Source organism: Staurois parvus, unplaced genomic scaffold, assembly GCF_062004578.1.
Source record: "Staurois parvus isolate SC_StPar_1 unplaced genomic scaffold, SC_StPar_1.0 ptg000169l, whole genome shotgun sequence".
Lineage (NCBI taxonomy): Eukaryota > Metazoa > Chordata > Amphibia > Anura > Ranidae > Staurois > Staurois parvus.
Window position 1 is genome coordinate 4,959,167 of NW_028317965.1, and position 19,565 is coordinate 4,978,731.

Here is a 19,565-nt window from a genome sequence, read left to right on the forward strand (position 1 = left end):
CATGTGTCAAACATAAGGTGAAGGCCATCCAGGCCATTTCATGTGGCCCTGGCACCTTCCTCAGCTTCTTTGCAGCATCAGCACAAGGTAATGGGGGTGCACTATTATTTAAGGGGAGTGAGGGTGGGGGAATCTTGACTTCTGATGGTGGGGTGCTGTAGACATCTGTCTCTAATTAAATATGAGAGTACAATTCTATTCCAGTTGAAAAGTAGAGTTGAACATGGCTGGTATCATCCACAAGAAACTACTGGAGATTGCCCAGACAGAACACCATGATAGAACCATGATGGAGCAGTTCCAGAAAAGTTTCTTGTGGTGTGCAACTCTCCTTTTCAGACTTGCATCATCTGCTACAGGGGTGGGATTGGGCTCCATGCTGGTCTGCACCTGCCCTTCACAGCTTAAGTTATTACTAAAATCAGGAATAATCTAATGTAGAAGCAATTATTTACAATAACAAAAGAGTAGATATACGTAAAGTCTTACAGGTACAACTGGCCCTTTGAGATCAATCATAATGCTGATGCGGCTCGCGGTGAAATCAAGTTTGACGCCCTTGTTTTAAGGGTATCAGTGAGAACATATACTCAGTGTTTGTCTCTACTATCTGACTTAGCACACCTTAGATCTTCTAATCAACCTATCTGGATCAATCCCAGGCCTCCACACTTTTTTCCCTCTTGGATGGTCTGCCATGGGCACAACATGGCCTTAAATACCATCATCAACTCTATTCTGAGGGCTCATTCAAGACTGTATTGCAACAGGAAATGGAGAATCCTTTAGCTATTTACAGCTCAAGTACACTGCAGTTTGAGCTTTAAGGAGGTGCACCTTTCCAACTCTAAATTAGAGAAAGAAATGCCCGTAGCAGGAAAAGAAGAAAAGAATTAGCACAGGGCAGGCATGACTAGGCCCAGAGTGGGAAGGAAGATGTGTAAGGGTTAATGATAGTATTAGGGGGTTGGTAAAGGATAGCTGGGGGATCTGGTTGGTAGAGGGAGAGTGTAGGTGGGGTCTTCTGCACCTTAGGGTGGGGTGTCCTGGTGAGGGGCGTCAGTCGGAGCTGGACGTAGGAGAGAGAGCTTCCCTTCCACCCTCCCTGTTTGGTGAGGATTGTGTTCCTGGGCGGAGTTATTTCGGTTCCTGGGCGGTGGTTGGTCTTTGGAGGCGGTTCTTATCTTGGAGGTACAAAAATGGTGTGGGACCCATCGTTGGTATGGTGTGCCCGGGAACATTCCAGTTAACCAAGGTTTAACTGGAAGGTGGTGGTGCTGCACTGCGGATGGTATGGTTTTCTCTGAGCTGGTTGGTTGTGGCTAGAGCACTAGTGTAATATGGTTGTCCACAGGTGCATTTTGGATCGTTTTGGGGGTGCCTTCAAAGACCAACGACAACTCTTTATGTTTCTGTTATAAGGAATGGTTGATGTGTTTAAACTTGATTTGTTAATAAAAGGCCATGTTGGCCATTTTACTCCAAAATTGGTGTTATGTTTTCTGTAAGTATAGTAAATAAAGGGGATTGGTATGGAAGGGTAATGGTGGTGTAGTGGGGTCTGGATGAACCTATCTCTGGTGCACTAGTCATGTTCTGCTTTACCCAGCTCATACATGTCTCATCTCTATCTTTTATCTTCTTCTTTTGAATAAGCAATGCACTCCTCTCCTCAAGGCCTCATCAGCTGGGAGGTCAATCAACCACAGCTCAAGGAAACCCTAGCAAACACTGGAGGAACCCTAGAGTTCCATGGAACCCTGGTTGAGAATGGCTGCTCTAAATGCTGAACTAAATCAGCAACCTAGGCTGGGTATTGTTATTTAAAACAGAGCATGGATCAAAGATTTTTTTATAATTTTTGGATAATGTCACAAGCTGTTAGAATTCTATTTGATCGTTCAACAACTGCTTTAACCACTTGACCTCCAGAGGATTTACCCCCCTTAATGACCAGGCCTCTTTTTGCTACTCAGCGCTGCACTAATTCAACTGATAATTGCGTGGTCATGCAATGCTGCACCCAAACGAAATTTACGTCCTTTTTTTCACATAAATAGAGCTTTCTTTTGGTGGTATTTGATCACCTGTGCGCTTTTTATTTTTTACACTATAAACAAAAAAAGGCCAAAAACTTTGAAGAAAAACAATATTTTTTAATTTCAGCTATAAAAAATATACAGTAAACTCAAAGTTGGTTATAAATTTAGGCCAAAATGTATTCTGCTCCATGTTTTTGGTAAAAAAAATCCCAATAAGTGTATATTGATTGCTTTGTGTGGAAGTTATAGCGTCTACAAGCTATGGTATAGATACTGCAATTTACGCAATTTTGTTGCTATACAGCGCTGCGCTAGTTTAATGGACAATTGCGCAGTCATGCAATACGGTAAATAAATGAAATTTACATCCTTTTTTTCCCCACAAATTGAACTTTCTTTCGGTGGTATTTGATCGCCTGTGCGGTTTTTATTTTTTGCGCTATAAAAAAAAGGCTGACAATTTTGAGGAAAAAAAATATATTTTGGACTTTTTGCTATAAAACATGTCCAGTAAAAAAAAATTTAAAAATCAAATTTAGTCATAAATTTCTGCCAAAATGCATTCTGCGACATGTCTTTGCTAAAAAAAAACCCCAATACGTGTAAATTAATTGGTTTACGTGAAAGTTATAGCGTTTACAAATGGCGGGAAAGATACTGGGATTTTTAGTTTTTTTTTATACTAATAACGGCGGCGATCAGCGACTTATGGCGACGATTAGGGACTTATGGCGGAGAACAGTGACTTATGGCGGGACTGCGGCGGACATTCTGACACTGGGGGGGTACTGACTTGGGGTCACTGACATCCCCAGTGACACCAATACCATGATCAGTGCAAAAAAAAAAACACTGACACTGTACTAATGTCACTGGGGAGGAAGAGGTTAAGTTCATTTTGCAGGGAAGGGTTATCTGTGTGAGGGGAGTGTTTTACTAGGGGGCGGGGTGTGTGTACTGCAGGGGACACGGCTGATCAGGAGAGTGAAACTCTTCTGTCCCGATCAGCTTGTCCTCGAGCTGTCAGGGAAGTGACAGAAAGCACAGCTACTGCAGCTGTGCTCTCTGTCACTGATTGCCGCCGATCACCGGGAGATAGCCGGTAAGGACCGGCTGTGACCCGGCGACTGACATCCGCGGCTGTGATCGGCGGGACAGGTAGGGCGGCGGCGCGCCTCGCGCGCGCCCCCTACCTGTTTACAAAACACACCTTTTAAAACGTAATTTTGCCTGCCCGCACTGCCCTGCCGCCGTATTTCTACAGTGGCTGGGCGGCAAGTGGTTAAATATCAATACTTTTAACATCAGTACTTGCACAGATGGATAGGTGACTGACAAAGCTGAAACTAGAAAGCCTTCCTATCTGCTAGGGCCTCCTGGTTGGTACTCCTAATCTCTATGTCTATCCTTTTACACCACAGCAGCCTATGTGTTTAAAAAGCCCTATCAAGGGTTAACTTCAACTTGGCCGCATCTGGTGCAAAGAATCGTGGGTCAGGCTCCTTATAGCACTGTTACTGCTGCACAAATTTATACACACAGATACAAAACACTAAAAGCAATTTGCCAGAGAACTACCAATTATTTATTATATGTCCCTTCCATAGCATTCATTTTGTTTTGTTTACCTCGGGCTGAGATAAGCTAACCTATATTTTCTTCAAGACATAAGCAAAGAGAATTCTTCCAGCTTGGTCAAGGAGAGAGCGGCAAGTCTTAAATTGCTGTGAGCAGGCAATATGCACCTATAAAGCTTGCTTGTTTTTCTGTACATTGCTTTCAAATAAAATCCCATTTAATGAGCTAATGTTCTGATTATATTTCACCGTAGTCAGTTTTAATACCCCATGACAATTCCCCAATATCTTCAGACAAACTGCCTCAATCTTCATACAAATTGTCTTATTTGTTCCATGTATTTGGGTAAACAGAATCTGCCCTGGCGGTATTTTATCAGTCTTGTTATTTTTTTTTTTTATTTAAGGAGTTAGATTAAAGAGTACAGCTATCACCAAATTACCAGTCACTGTTTTAATAAGTGAGGAATGGTGCTGTAATGTATTTTTGCATTTAATTTTATTTCAGGCAATTATTTTAAATGAAATGGCTTATCACGTCTTAGACCTAGTTGGCACACCGGGAACACCAGCTGCTGTCCACATAGCAAGAGGAGTTTACAGCCCCCCTGCTATGTAAATATATTTCATATTACTGTATAATGAACAGGTCCACATGCAGTTCAGTGAACGGAAAAAGATGGTCATGATTACGAGAGCTCACATTTTATTTGGATACAAGGGTGTAAAAATAGAATGTGAAAGTCCTTTGTTGGATAGGTAGGCCAGCCACTTGCAAGCCTGTTTACCTGATTTAACACACATTGCCCAATGCAATCCAAGATAACTGCCATTTCTTTCTATGGGGCCTCTTCACACCCATGTGCTATTATGCCAGGGGTGGGCAAACTTTTTGACTTGAGGGCCGCAATGGGTTCATATATTGGACCCGGGGGCCGGACCAAGAGTAGATGAATGATGTGTATGTGTCATCCATAGTAAGTATAGTAATATTCCCCCATAGTAAGCATAGTAATTAATCCCCCATATAGTAATTCATCCCCCATAGTAATTCATCCCCCATAGTAATTCATCCCCCATAGTAATTAATCCCCCATATAGTAATTCATCCCCCATAGTAATTCATCCCCCATAGTAATTAATCCCCCATATAGTAATTCATCCCCCATAGTAATTCATCCCCCATAGTAATTAATCCCCCATATAGTAATTCATCCCCCATAGTAATTCATCCCCCATAGTAATTCATCCCCCATATAGTAATTCATCCCCCCTATAGTAATTCATCCCCCCTATAGTAATTCATTCCCCATATTAATTCATCCCCCATATTATTCCCCCCCAAGTAGTAAGCCAAGTCCCCCCTGTGTCAATTCACTTACCTTTGCTCCGCGCGTTCCTCTCGCCGTGTTCCCGCGCCGTTCCGGTGTTCAGGGCGGACTGTGAGAGGAGCCTAGCTCCCCTCACGTTCGTCATGCTGCCCCGCCTACACACATCCTGACAGCCATCCTGACAGTATCACGCTCCACGGGCCGGATTAAAAGGTCCGCCGGGCCGTATACGGCCCGCGGGCTGTAGTTTGCCCATTGCTGTATTATGCTGTGACTGGGAAAAATAGCACAGGTGTGTTTTTTGACACATCAGTGTGCATTTTTGGACCCATTGACTTCAATGGCTTCCTCTACTTTATTTGACTTTCACTGGTAAAACAAAAATATGAAAATACACAAAAACATGTAATAAAAGCATATCAATGGGCATAAAAATGCACAAAAACAAATACAGAGAATGCGGACACAATGGTGTGAACCTAGCCTAATTGCCAAAGGGAGTCAAATAAATGAAAAGATGATCCTAATCTTAATGTGATACTAAACACACACTATTTAATTTACATTGTCCTTTCACTCTCTGTATGTAGATGATGGCACTTTTATCATTTTATTTTTTTTTTAAATGAAGTACCTTTTTCTTACTTAATATACAACTGTCACATGACCCAGCTCTCTCCTAGTCTGTCTGCAGGGAAACAGTAGCAGTGAGGAATGGTACTTTTATAATTTTTTTTTTTTTTAAATGAAGTACCTTTTTCTTACTCAATATCCAGCTGTCACATGATCCTGTTCTCTCCCCGTCTGTCTGCAGGGAAACAGTAGCAGTGAGGAATGGCACTTTTATCATTTAATTTTTTTTAAAAATGAAGTACCTTTTTCTTACTCAATATACAGCTGTCACATGACCCAGCTCTCTCCCCGTCTGTCTGCAGGGAAACAGTAGCAGGAGGAGCCTCTAGCCCTCTGCTGCTGGTCAAATGTTCAAAAAAAAGAAAAAACAGCCTTTGGGATACAAAGTATAAATGAATAAAAATGTTATAAATCATCATACAAATATATATTTGAAATCAAATCTTTATTATTTTTTGGAAATAATAGGGTGTGGGGGGATTTCTTCCACTTACAGGTTGTGGCACACCCCTCCAGCCTGTGTCTGAATAAGAGGGAGGTGAAGCCTCCATCAATCAAAATGTAATATTCCACTGCCATTGAGTTTAGCTGATTAGTTGGCATGGAGGAGGGAGTGTGCAGCCATTTAACACTGTGTATACGTCCACATTTGTGATTCTATAGTCACATGGGCTGCTCAGATGTGATAAGGAGGAAATGCTCAGCAAAGAAATCTGAGCATGTGCAGAGTTGCATTGTCCTTTCACTCTCTGTATGTAGATGATGGCACTTTTATCATTAAATTTTTTTAAAAAATGAAGTACCATTTTCTTACTCAATATACAGCTGTCACATGACCCAGCTCTCCCCCCGTCTGTCTGCAGGGAAACAGTAGCAGGAGGAGCCTCTAGTCCTCTGCTGCTGGTCAAATGTTCAAAAAAAAAGAAAAAACAGCCTTTGGGATACAAAGTAAAAATGAATAAAAATGTTATAAATCATCATACAAATATATATTTGAAATCAAATCTTTATTATTTTTTGGAAATAATAGGGTGTGGGGGGATTTCTTCCACATACAGTTTGTGGCACACCCCTCCAGCCTGTGTCTGAATAACAGGGAGGTGAAGCCTCCATCAATCAAAATGTAATATTCCACTGCCATTGAGTTTAGCTGATTAGTTGGCATGGAGGAGGGAGTGGGCAGCCATTTACCACTGTGTATACGCCCACATGTGTGATTCTATAGTCACATGGGCTGCTCAGATGTGATAGGGAGGAAATGCTCAGCAAAGAAAACTGAGCATGTGCAGAGTTGCCACAACTGCTCTGCAAAATCCCCAACTGCATTGGGGATATGAACAGAAAGGGAGCAGCTGGACCAACTAGTGTTTTTGCAGAATACAAAAAACAAATCCCATAGTGACTGACTTAGTATGAACAGCATGTAGTACAGCATTTATTGATAGTTTTTGATGATGGGGATTTAGTGACACTTTAGGGCCTCATGTACACTGGGTGCTTTTTCTATCTCTCCTAGACGCCTTTCCTTCCAGCAGTAGTATTCTGGAAGAAAAAAAACGCTTGATACTTATAAATGTGTGTAACGTGTTTAGACACGTTATCTGGGTGTTAATTCATTTTATTGATCAGAAAAATAATTTATTAACACTCAATAAGTAACAATCAAGTGCTAAACTCGCCTAGCACTAATATGCCTTTAGACATGTTAACACGTGTTTACTCAAATTTACAGGCATCAAGCATTGTGTTCTGCCAAAATGCTGCTGCTGCTCCTGGCATATTTTTCTGCATCTAAACGCCTATGTATGCAGGGACACATAGGATAACATGCTTTTAGAGGCAGAAAAAATATGCCAGATACCCCTATGAGCAACATCAAAAATCTCCAGTTTGCATGAGGCCAATGAGCATTTTCTTAGGTTACAAGGGAGCAAAACAGAAAGTTCAAGTACTTAGTTGGAGAGGTAAGCCAACCATATGTGCAAGCAAGCCTTCAGTATTCTTAGTGCTTAGGGAGTAAGTCAAAAAATAAATGCAGTTTCCACTCCTTGAAATTTGTCCTTTTATTATATAAACACAAAAGTCCCGGTCTGACTTGAATGCCCCTCGTACCACAGGTATCCTTTACTAAAGTATAACGATGGGCAACATTTGAAAATCATATAATTGATGCAGTCTGTCACTAGAATCAACAACATTTTTTTTCCCTTAAAATAGTTAAAATACCTGTTCATCCTGTCTGTAACTCCATTATTCCTGTGACAATTCTGTCCATATGAATACATGCTAAGTGCTGTAAATCCAGGGCGGCACAGTGGCTTAGTGGTTAGCACGTCTGCCGTGCAGTAAATGGGTCATGGGTTCAATTCCCAACCATGAAACCTCCTGCATGGAGATTGCATGTTCTCCCTGTGCTTGTTTGGGTTTCCTCCCACATTCCAAAGACATGCTGGTAGGTTAATTGGCTCATGTCTAAATTGTCCTAGTTTCCCCCCTGGCCACATGGGATCTCCTGCATGGTAGGGGTTGGGGAAAGACCTTGCAACCTGCCCTGTAAAATAATTGCTAAGAGAATTCATGGAAAACGTTGCTCACGAGTGACAGTCCATGCAATCATCAAGGGTTGGATACAACTGAATGGATGAGGATACAACTGAGAGAGAGCTATAAATACCCCCCCCCCCATTCCCAAGACGTTTCATGGTTTGGAATTGGTTTTTTCCACTTTCTGTAACTGCCACCTTTCTTGGACAGCTCGGCTTGTTACAAGAAGTGATTTACTGGCATCAACAGGTAATAAAACTATATTATGGGGTTTTTTTTGCCCATAGTTACACCTTTAAAAACCATATCATCTACTGTAATCCCTAAGCCTCAACTTCAGCTTTGGTCAGAAGCACAGTTATCCTCCCTACCAGTAGAAGAACCTTTTGATTAGTAATTGTGTCTTTAACGCTTCATGCACACTGGCTTAAAAAAAACAGCAGTGCTCTTGGCAGAAAAAAACCTCTAATTTTGAGCATTTTTTGTACTAGCGTTGAGAAGCATTTACAAGCATTTACAAGCATTTAGTATTTTTTTTCCTCTTAAAAACCCAAGACAAAAGGTTTTGTTTTTTTTCTTCCGCTAAACGCTGAGCTTGAAAAAACGCCTCTAGACTATCTAATGTGCATGGATACATAAGATAACATTAGTTGCTTCTACTGTACAGGCAAAACACTAAATTCCTCTAGGAGCAGCATTTTTTTTAAGCCAGTGTGCATGGAACCTAAAACTCTTTAGTGTTGAGTATTATGAGTGGTAGGATATGAGGATTAAATATACACAGTTAAAAATAACTAAATAGAATAAATAAATCTTTTGCTCAACAAAATGATACCAGCTTGTGTTGTGTTGTATTTGTCTGCGACTGCAGAACTATTTTGTTCTTTTGTAGTGCCAAGACTGGTCAATAAATACAAGACATACAGTACATTCAAGACATACATTTGGACAAGATATATCTGAATTTGTCTGAGACAGAAGAAGAAATATATATTCTATGCAGTCTAAATAATAGTCATTAAATACAAAAGTAACATTTGCTCAGAAAAACAATTTCGCCAAAAATTGTAATGTACAAGTGCTGCTGTATTTTATTTTATTTTTCCATTTGGCAGACAGTTCAATATATTTTTTTTTATTATATATGTGTCTGAGAAATATGATCCTATTTAAGATAATGCGGATATTTTGCCAGCTAACAGTAGCCAATTAAAAAATAAAAGACATTACAAATTGTTTCTGGTCAATTCAAGTCAAATTATAGAATACATTTAACAAATTAGAGGCCTCAGAATTTAAAGGGAACCTCTTCTGGGGAAAAGATGGGGACTTTCATGCTGATCTAGAACAAGCATCATACTTGTTACCAGGGGTGGACTGACAACTCAAGGGGCCCCCGGGCAATTGGGGATAATGGGGCCTCTGTGTCCTTGCCCACACTCAAAAAAGCCTATGAAAAAGGTACCAGGGGCATCTCATGGGGCTCCCTACTGACCCTGGGCCCTCGTGCAGTGCCTGGGTTTCCAAAATGGCCAGTTCGCCCCTGGACAAGGTAAGTGCTGGAGGGATCCCAGAGCAATGCTGCAGGGTATTCCTGAGTGTAGCTCGGGGTTACCGCTTCTGGTACTGAAAGTTTACCCCGAAAAAAAAAACACACCCAAAAAAGGTACCAGGGGCATTTTATGGGGCCCCCTACTGACCCGGGGCCCTCGGCCCAATGGTCAGTCCACCCCTGCTTATAACATGCCAGTGACTCACAATTTACAGAAACAAATAGACCCAAGTTACATTACAGTGAACAGATGTAGAGAAGAGCATACTGCAGATAAATAGGTACAACTTATGCAGGAAGATTTGTTTAATCTCTGTGTATCACCTGAGGCCAGTCACTTCACTGGGTATATGTAATTTACAACCACTTTTATTTAGCAAGTATTAAATTGAGCTCCTGTTTACATTTTGCCTTGCTTTTAACAGTTAAGAACCCCTTTCACCATGGCTTATGGGTCTATCCAAACTCATTAAAGTGGCATGTTTATGTCTAGCATTAAATAAACACGATCACAGACAAGACCGTTTAAAAAGAGAGACACTGAGAAACATCAGGTAAGATATCACTCACAATGTCTGATCAGTTTTATAGAAACCATTTTATAGAATATAATGGGAAAACTATGATCAGGCAATTACTGTAATTCCATCTCCTGTTATTATATGGATATGCAGACAAGTAACTACAGGTTGTTAAACAAATAAAAGCCTCATAAAGATGACATTCTCCTTTTCCTCCATTTAAATTTATGTTTTGTTCTAATAGGCAGCACCTTCTCATTAAGTTTGCATCTGCAAATTTGTGAAAAAAACATAAGATGCGTGTGATGAGCTAGAGTCCCAAACATGACAAATCTGTATTCTACAACCCTTGTGAAAATATGTGACATGTTTATTTTAGAATGAATGTTATTGGCAGAACGGGACCCAATCCACCAAAAACTGATATTTTAACCTCCTTGGCGGTATGATTCTTTCCGATTTTTTGTGCTGAAAGCGGTACCATTTTTTTGCATGGAAATATGTAGTTTTTTATTGTAGGCTGTAATTTTTAGGAATAACTCACTGAAATCTGTCCGAAAAAGAGTCTAGTAAACATTCCGGATATGATCAAATTTGAAACACGAAATCATAAATTATAATTTAATAAATAATCATAAAAAATAATAATATAATAATAATACATTTAATTCAATAATATAATCAAACCAAAAACACTGAAATTTGAAATACAGAGGCAAATTCGCACATCGCTGAGCAAAGTCGCAAAATCGTTTTCAGTGTCTTATGACGAATTTCCCCCACGAATCATTATCACTCAATTCTGCAAGTGGTTCTGATTTACTATCGCTGTTCTAAAACCGCTTTTGATGTAAAGGGACGCTTTTTGGACACCATGGACTTTTCTAAGTTTCCAGGCAGAAAGAACAGTCAAAATGCAAGCAGGGCGCAGGACAAAGCAGTAGGGACAAAATGTATGTGAAATGCATTGAAACAGCAATGACAGCAAAAATGACATTTTTTAAAAATTTCAAATTTCCCGCCGGTTCTGGCGCCCGTACGTCCCGACGTCACAGGGACCGGAACATGGAAGCCGGATGCCGGCATCGGCCGGAGGAGATGGCCGGGGACACTGCAGGGGACACATCACAGGAGCGAAGGACAAGGTAAGTGCTGCAGGGACCCCCTGAGCAACGCCGCATGGTAAGCCCGAGTGTAGCTCGGGGTTACCGCTCTTGGTATAGAAATTTTACCCCGAGCTACACTCGGGATTACCGCTAAGGAGGTTAATGATGGACAATTCTGCGTCTTCTGCGAAAGATGTAACCAGGACATCGCCACAAATGCCCCATAGTCCCACCAATCTGGTTCCCTTCCCTCATTTTACTATTTGTAATATACTGTACATTTAACAGAAATTCAACAAGTAGTATGAGAGCACTTTTCAGAAGAATGGCAGGTGAAGGGCTTTCACACAAAATGGTGGGTCATATAAATGAATCAGATACAACATTCCATGGTCTCTATAGATCAGATGGGTTCGCATACAAGTATTAAGGAGAATCAAAAACTGATGAACTAGGAGGCTGTGGCCAAGTTGGCTCAGCTCTTCATATGTGGTGGACTTGTCCTAAGGTCCGGCATTTTTTTTTTTTTTTTTAGGTACTGCAATACCAGGTTGATGCGTGGAGTGGACAGAGCAAGCTCTTCTTCCATCTCCCTGTTCTAAAGATCCATTTAATATATGGTCCCCAGATAGGGGACGTATCAGATGTTAAACTGATAAGAACAGATACTACACTTGATCTTAGCCAAAAGGCCGAGAAGTGATGGTCCAGCATTTTTTGAAACGGGTTCATTTATTAACCTCCCTAGTGGTATTCCCGAGTGTAGCTTGGGGTAAAATGTCTGTACCAAAAGCGGTAACCCCGAGCTACACTCGGGCTTACCATGCGGCGCTGCATAGGGATTCCCTGCAGAGCTTACCTTGTCCTGCGCCCCCGCGATGTGTCCCCTGCAGCGTCCCCGGCCATCTGCTCCGGCCGATGCCGGCATCCAGCTTTTGTGTTCCGGTCCCTGTGACGTCGGGACGTACGGGCGCTGCCACCGGCGGCGGGAAATTTGAAAATTTTTAAAAATGTCATTTTTTTCCAAACAAATTTTACATAGTAAAACATTGCTGTTTCAACCCATTTCACATACATTTTGTCCCGAGTGCTTTGTCCTGCGCCCTGTCTGCATTTTGTCTGTTCTTTCTGCCTGGAAACTGAGAAAAGTCCATGGCGTCCAAAAAGCGTCCCTTTAGGTCAAAAGCGGGTTTCGATCAGCTACAGAACAGAGATAGTAAATCAGAACCACTTGCAGAATTGAGTGATAATGATTCGTGGGGGAAATTCGTCATCAGAAACTGAAAACGATTTTGCGACTTTGCTCAGCGATGTGCGAACTTGGCGCTATATTTCAAATTTCAGTGTTTTTGGTTTGATTATATTATTGAATTAAATGTATTATTATAATATTATTATTTTTTATGATTATTTATTAAATTATAATTTATGATTTCGTGTTTCAAATTTTATCATACCCGGGATGTTTACTAGACTCTTGTTCGGACAGATTTCAGTGAGTTATTCCTAAAAATTACAGCCTACAATAAAAAAACTATATATTTCCTTGCAAAATAATGGTACCGCTTTCAGCACCAAAAATCTGAAATAATCATACCGCTAGGGAGGTTAATCTACTCAGTAACTGTAGTTAATATTACCAAAGATCCTTGCATTGCATTGCTCAACGAACCCGTAGACAATATCCCAAGATCCACACAGACGTTGATTTATTATATGTTTCTGGCAGCCAAAATAGCTATTGCTACGGCTTGGAAAAGCCCCATGATTGACTTAGCTTTAATGAAACGGAAGCTAATTTAGATCAGGTTACATGAAAAACTAGTTAGTGTTCTGCGGGATAAACAACCCCTGTTTGAAAAAATATGGCTTCAATGGTTATCCTACTGGCAGGTACCAGACGCTTAAGATTGACATTAGACTGGAGGTGTGGTGGATTTCCGGGACAGGAGTGTTCTCATTCTTTACTCTCCTCCTTTTTTTTGTCTTTTTCCTCCTCTGCTTTCTTTCTCTCCTTTTTCCTCATTTGCATTGTTTATTTTAATTATTTTGGTGCAATTTAAGTCCTCCTTTTGGACCTTTGCTCAGGGTTAAAGATTCTAGTCTAGACTGTATAGGTGATACCAGGGTCGGACTGACAACTCATGGAGCCCCGGGCATAAGGGGATCATGGGGCCCCTGTGTCCTTGCCCAAACTCAAAAAAGCCTATGAAAAAGGTACCAGGGGCATCTCATGGGGCCCCCTACTGACCCCGGGCCCTCGGGCAGTGCCCGAGTTTCCAAATGGTCAGTCCGCCCCTGGGTAATACATCCCCTATGAGGATCTGAGGATGATACATTTGAACCAAACAAATTGTTTTTTTCTTCCTTCTTTTGAGAAATTTCTGTCAGACACACAGGTCTGCCATTTAGTACTATAGTGGTTCCTATATTGGTTAGGGTCAACTACACACCATGATGGTCGGCATCTGTCCAGATGGTGGGATGGGTGGGCACACCCTTGCCCGTCCTCCCTGCTGGGCAGATACTGTCAACCTATATCAAGGTCTCTTTTTGGTTAAACTTTCTTCTGGAACATAGTCTATACAGTGTTCCACAGACTTCTTTGTGGTTGACATCAGTGTAGTTCCTCATATATGCATAAGAACTGTCTGGGCTTTTGAGGGAACCCTTTTTTTTCTCATAACACTCATTTTTGATGCTCTTTTTTTGTTGTTGCCAATGTATACATCCTGACTATGTAAACAATTCACTTTGATGCATAATTTGGTAATCCTGTACTGTTCTATTGCCTTTTTGAAAACTTAATAAAAATTTTGAAAAAGAAAAACTGATGAACTAGGAATTTCTCGGACTCCCACAGGCCGCGGCATGGTGGGACTTGTAGAACTTCAAGAGCTGGAGGGCCATAGTTTGGAGACCCCTGGTCTAACCCATGCACATAACCTAGTTTAGAAACATTAAAGGATAAGTTCACTTTTGGGAGCATATTATAAGTTACACCTATATTTAAGATGTAACCTGTACCAAAATCCAGCAATTCCCCCTCCCCCCCTTTCTGCCTCCCACTTTCCCTCAATCCTTCCCCTGTGCAGGGCTCTGCTCTTTAGTAGCAGTCTGCCTGTAAGGGTAGTATAGGCAGACAGCCATACTGAGAGTCTGCAGGAGCCTGACATTGCACCCGTGATCAACTGATTATGAGTTCAATGCTTTCCAGGCTTCTGCAGGAAAAATTAATAAATGCATATTTTTTCTGCAGAAATATGTGCATTTATTATTTTTCCCAAAAGGTAACCTCAGCCTTTATAAGAAATTAGATATGAGTTATTTTCCCTGTTCTTATCTTTCCATTGCTGCTGTTTGCATTACAGAAAGCTATACCCCCTTCAATATGCGCCTCAATGTACTCACAATTATGTGTGTCAACAGATAATAACTACTTTCATGAATCTAAATCAGATGATGATGTCATGCAGAGAAATGAGTTCTAAGCATCTGCCTATTGATTTGTGCTCTGTCTGTTCATACACTAATAAACAGACATCCGTGCAAAGCTAGTTAAGGGAGTTATTACCTCCTGAAGAGATCACTTTACTATCCCTGACAATGCCTCTATCTTTTTTTCCTCTGCGGTACTCAAGCACCATGACCAATGGTTATCATCTATTTCCTGGACCAATATGCCGATTCTGTGATGATGCAAATATGTAAATCCTGAGTCCTTTCACATGGAAACATAACTCATTGGCCCTGCAACTAGGCATTCACCACCTCACATAATGGAGCTAAATCTCACACAAGTAACACTCTCTCCCTTTCATTTAAAAATTAGCAGAGCAAGGTCTTTGAAGTAGAGGACACACTGGGAATAGAAACATTAAACAATGTCTAGGCCTGTCCACTACAGACACTGTTGTATGTCGTTCCATGGCACACTTTCTGGTGGCTAGAAGGCTCTGGTTAGGTAAATGCCCAATGTTCTTGTTATGGTGTCTCAGGGAATAATCATTAGCACATGGAGCAACAAATAAGGAGTTTGCAGAGTCTCCAGCACTGGCCAAAAAGTTCACATGGGCTTTCCCTGTAAAAGGACAAACATACCCAATTGAGTAACCCATCCCTGTTCTATTCGAACTAAAAAAAAAAAATTATGTTTAGGCTGAAGATGGACTTTCTTGAGGCCTGCACAACCCACTGGTCACTATTATTATGGGTTGGAAAGCCACTAAAACATCACATGGACTTTTCCCATAAAAGGTCAAATATACCCAATTAGGTAACTCTTCCTTGTTGTATTCGAAACAAAAAAAAAGAATGTTTAGGCTGAAGTTGGACTTTCCTGGGACCTGCACAACCCACTGGTCACTATTATTATGGGCTGGAAAGCCCCTAAAACTTCACATGGACTTTCCCCACAAAAGGTCAAATATACCCAATTAGGTAACCCTTCCCTGTTGTATTCGAAACAAAAAAAAAGAATGTTTAGGCTGAAGTTGGACTTTCCTGGGACCTGCACAACCCACTGGTCACTATTATTATGGGCTGAAAAACCCCTAAAACTTCACATGGACTTTTCCCGTAAAAGTTCAAATATACCCAAGTAGGTAACCCTTCCCTGTTGTATTCGAAACAAAAAAAAAAGAATGTTTAGGCTGAAGTTGGACTTTCCTGGGACCTGCACATCCCACTAGTCACTATTATTATGGGCTGGAAAGCTCCTAAAACTTCACATGGACTTTTCCTGTAAAAGGTCAAACATACCCAATTGAGTAATCTTTTCCTTTTCTATTTGAAACTGAACAAAAAAATGTTTAGGCTGATGTTGGACTTGGGGCCTGCACATCTCAATTGCCATTATTAATAAGGGCTGGAAAACCCATAAAACTTCTGATGGACTTTTCCTGTAAAAAATCAAACATACCCAATGGGTAACCTTTCTCCATTCTATTCAAAACTGAAACCAAAATATTTAGGCTGAATTTGGCTTTCTTGAGGCCTGCTCACTGACCACTATTATTAACTAAGGAGAGACATTGCTGCTGCAAGCTGGTCCATCACTCAAACTGTGGATGACCATGCTTCTTTAAATCAGACCTGGTTTGCTCGGGTGATAAAACATTCTTGCCCGAGTTTTAAAAATGTTTATACGTTTCAGTAAAATAATACATTCAAAGTACAAATTATTTAAAGTTTTTCAACTAAATATTCAGAAACTGATATTTTCATTACATAAATTGTTAAATGTAGAAAATTTACCAAAAAAAAATTGTTAAATGTAGAAAATTTACCAGGTGCAAAATAATGCCTTCAAAGTACAATTTATTTAAGGGTTTTAAATTACGCATTCAGAAACTGATTTTTTCATTACAAAAATTGTTAAATGTAGAAATTTTAGCAGGTGTTTTGCTCAACTCTTTTTTAGCATAATAAAACAATTCCCATCACATGTATTTATTTTAAGACAGTAACACCAGCAATTCAGAGTGTAGAGCAAGAGACAGGAAAAAAATGACATGAATTAGTAAGTGGAGCATGAAGTCAGAATAGCAGCATAAAAGATTCATTGCATGGAACTGTCAGAAAGGTAGGAGCTGATATGACTCTACAGATAGACAAACCATTAGTGAGTCTACACTTGGAGATGGAAGATGTCTCCCCAAGAGTGAATAATATTACAAGTTTGTGTGTCTACCCTGCAGATAGAGAGGGATGAAGGGATGACAGAGGGGAATAATAGCACGGCACATTTTGCTAAAATAAACTACTCGACAAAAACAAAAGGTCACAGTGTGAAGATCAATCTTGTTCCAGCGAGCCCATCGGCAATGGGCTTTGCTTGTGGCTTCAAACAGGCAAGTACAAGATTAAAGGTCTGCTAAACCTAAACATGAAAAAGTTACACAAAGCTCCCACACCACCAGAAACTGGGGAAAGCTAACAGGGCAGTAGATTACTTAAAAAAAAAAGAAGAGCCGCTTGTTTTCTTAAAACATACAAAAACAAATTATAGCATCTACAGTGATAACAAAAAATCATAGTATTTCGATTTGAGGAGTCTTACAGATGCCACTAGGAGTCATGAATGAGGTTTTCTGTTATAGCATGTGTGTCCGTATGGCTTCATTAAACACAGGCAGAGGGCTACGCTCAAAAACAGCACGGTAGCAGCAACCTCTGTTTTCTTTACTGCCGAATGGGGTAGTTCTGATTATCATGTTACAGCATGCTACTCATTTCATTGACTTGTATACCTAAAAAGCATTGACAAGACATTGAAAGGCTTTAAAAACCCAATTGGACTTTTTAGTTTAAATAAGATGAATAAGTTCAAGGTACATAAAAACAAATTGAGTGGAAAGTCTTACAGGTAATTTTTGGTTGGGAAAGCAGCCACAGTGGGAGCAGAAAACCCTGTGTACTGCCCACATGCTGTAGAAAAGGCCTAGTGTTTTCTGTGTGGAGGCAGAGGTCTCTCTGCAGAGGTTAGACATTGAATTCGATCTCTCCCAAATAATGGGCTGATTAAACAGTTTGAAATAATATGACGAGCGTTGATATTGTGTCATGACGCCGGAAGTGACGTCACTACTATCACTAATTGCAGGTAACAGCTGGTTAGGTGGATACATGCTTACAGTCCTGGCTACTTTCAGCCTGTCATTGAGTAGAGATGGAGCATCCATCATTTAACGGAACACCTTAGATGCTGCCTGCAGTTATCTGCAGTATGCTTGCCACCCCATGACCAAGTTTGGATGTATGAATGAGTCTTTAACCACTTCCTGTCCGGACACTTTCACCCCCTTCCTGACCAGGGCAATTTTCAGCTTTCAGCGCTATCACACTTTGAATGACAATTGCGCGGTCATGCAATACTGTAACCATATGAATTTTTTACCATTTTTTTGAGACAGATAAAGCTTTATTTTGGTGGTATTTATTCACCGCTGGGATTTTTATGTTTTTTACTATGTAAATGAAAAAGTCCAAAAATTTGGAAAAAAAATTTTAATAAAATTTTGCAAATAAATAATATTTCATCATAAATCTTGGCCAAAATTTATTCCGTTATTTTTTTAGTAAAAAAAAATCCAAATTAGTTTATTTTTTATTTATTTATTTATTTTTTACATACTGTCACCCTAGCAGTACAGTGTCACCATGGTGACACTGTACTACTTGTGGGGGGTGATGAAGATTTTTTTTTTTTTCACACTGATTGCTTTTACACCCATATAGGATATAAAAGCAATCATTTCTCTTTCTCTCTGTCTGCATTCTTGCAGTCATTGAGAAGTACTGAGTGAGCTGTGATTGGTCACAGCTTGTCACATGGTACAAGGCTGTTGTGAATAGCCTTGTACCATGTGACCTCTGTGATCATTCACAGATTTCACACGTAGTAAGCAATGATGTCACAAGTGACATCTTGCTTACTACTTTGCATGTGATCACTGATTGGCCAATCAGTGATCACATGATCGGGACCTCGTACAGAGGTCCCGTCCGACGATCGGTGTTTCACTGTGTCCGGAGGACACTCTCACGCTCCCAGGGAGCGCGCACAGCTAGAAAAAGCGGGTGCCGTTTATGAATGGCAACCCGCCCCTGGAGTGCCACCGCCCTGCCGTTTATCAACAGCAGGCGGACAGCAAGAGGTTAAAGTGTACATTCACCCTTTCACAAGAAATGAAAACATGCAAGGGGGGACAGGATGTTTGGAATTAGTTCACCTTTTTCATTTTTCAGGAGAAGGTGAACTTACCTATTACCTTCCTCTCCCCTCCACCCAAGGCTTCCTGCTCTCAAGCTCTCCTGTCTATTCCTCCCATGCTTGTCTCCAGGACTTCTCTAGGTCCTTTTCAATCCTCTGGAACTCTCTACCTCAGTCTGTCCAGATATCTGCTACCCTGACTGCCTGTAGGCGAACCGTGAAAACTCATCTCTTTTGGGAAGCCTATCATGCCTCCAAAGTAACTGAACTTGTATCACTTCCATCAGCTCATTCCCCACAGTTTTTGTCTTTTGTACCAATTGCCTCACCCTATTAGAGTGTAAGCTCTTATAAGCAGGGCCCGTTTAACCCTCCTGTATTTTATTTTATTGTAAATGTACTCCCTTTAGAATTTAAAGCACTGTGCAAACTTTCAGCAAAATTGCAAACTCTGTCACTATCCAATGTTGAATTGATGCAATGCAGCAGGCAGTCAAAACAATAGTCTCGTATAAGGAATAACAATGTTTAAATAATTTAGGTTT

At 40.6% G+C, this 19,565-nt stretch overlaps 1 protein-coding gene and 1 non-coding gene across 16 annotated transcripts in view; both read right to left on the reverse strand.

The window, feature by feature from the left end:
* The window catches only part of NRXN1 (neurexin 1), a 2,017,115-nt gene that overhangs the window by 1,328,850 nt on the left and 668,700 nt on the right, over positions 1-19,565 (reverse strand). The window lies entirely within an intron of this gene.
* On the reverse strand, positions 11,823-12,010 carry LOC149462755 (U2 spliceosomal RNA). The gene has a single exon (XR_016312596.1). It is a non-coding gene; the product is annotated as a U2 spliceosomal RNA (small nuclear RNA).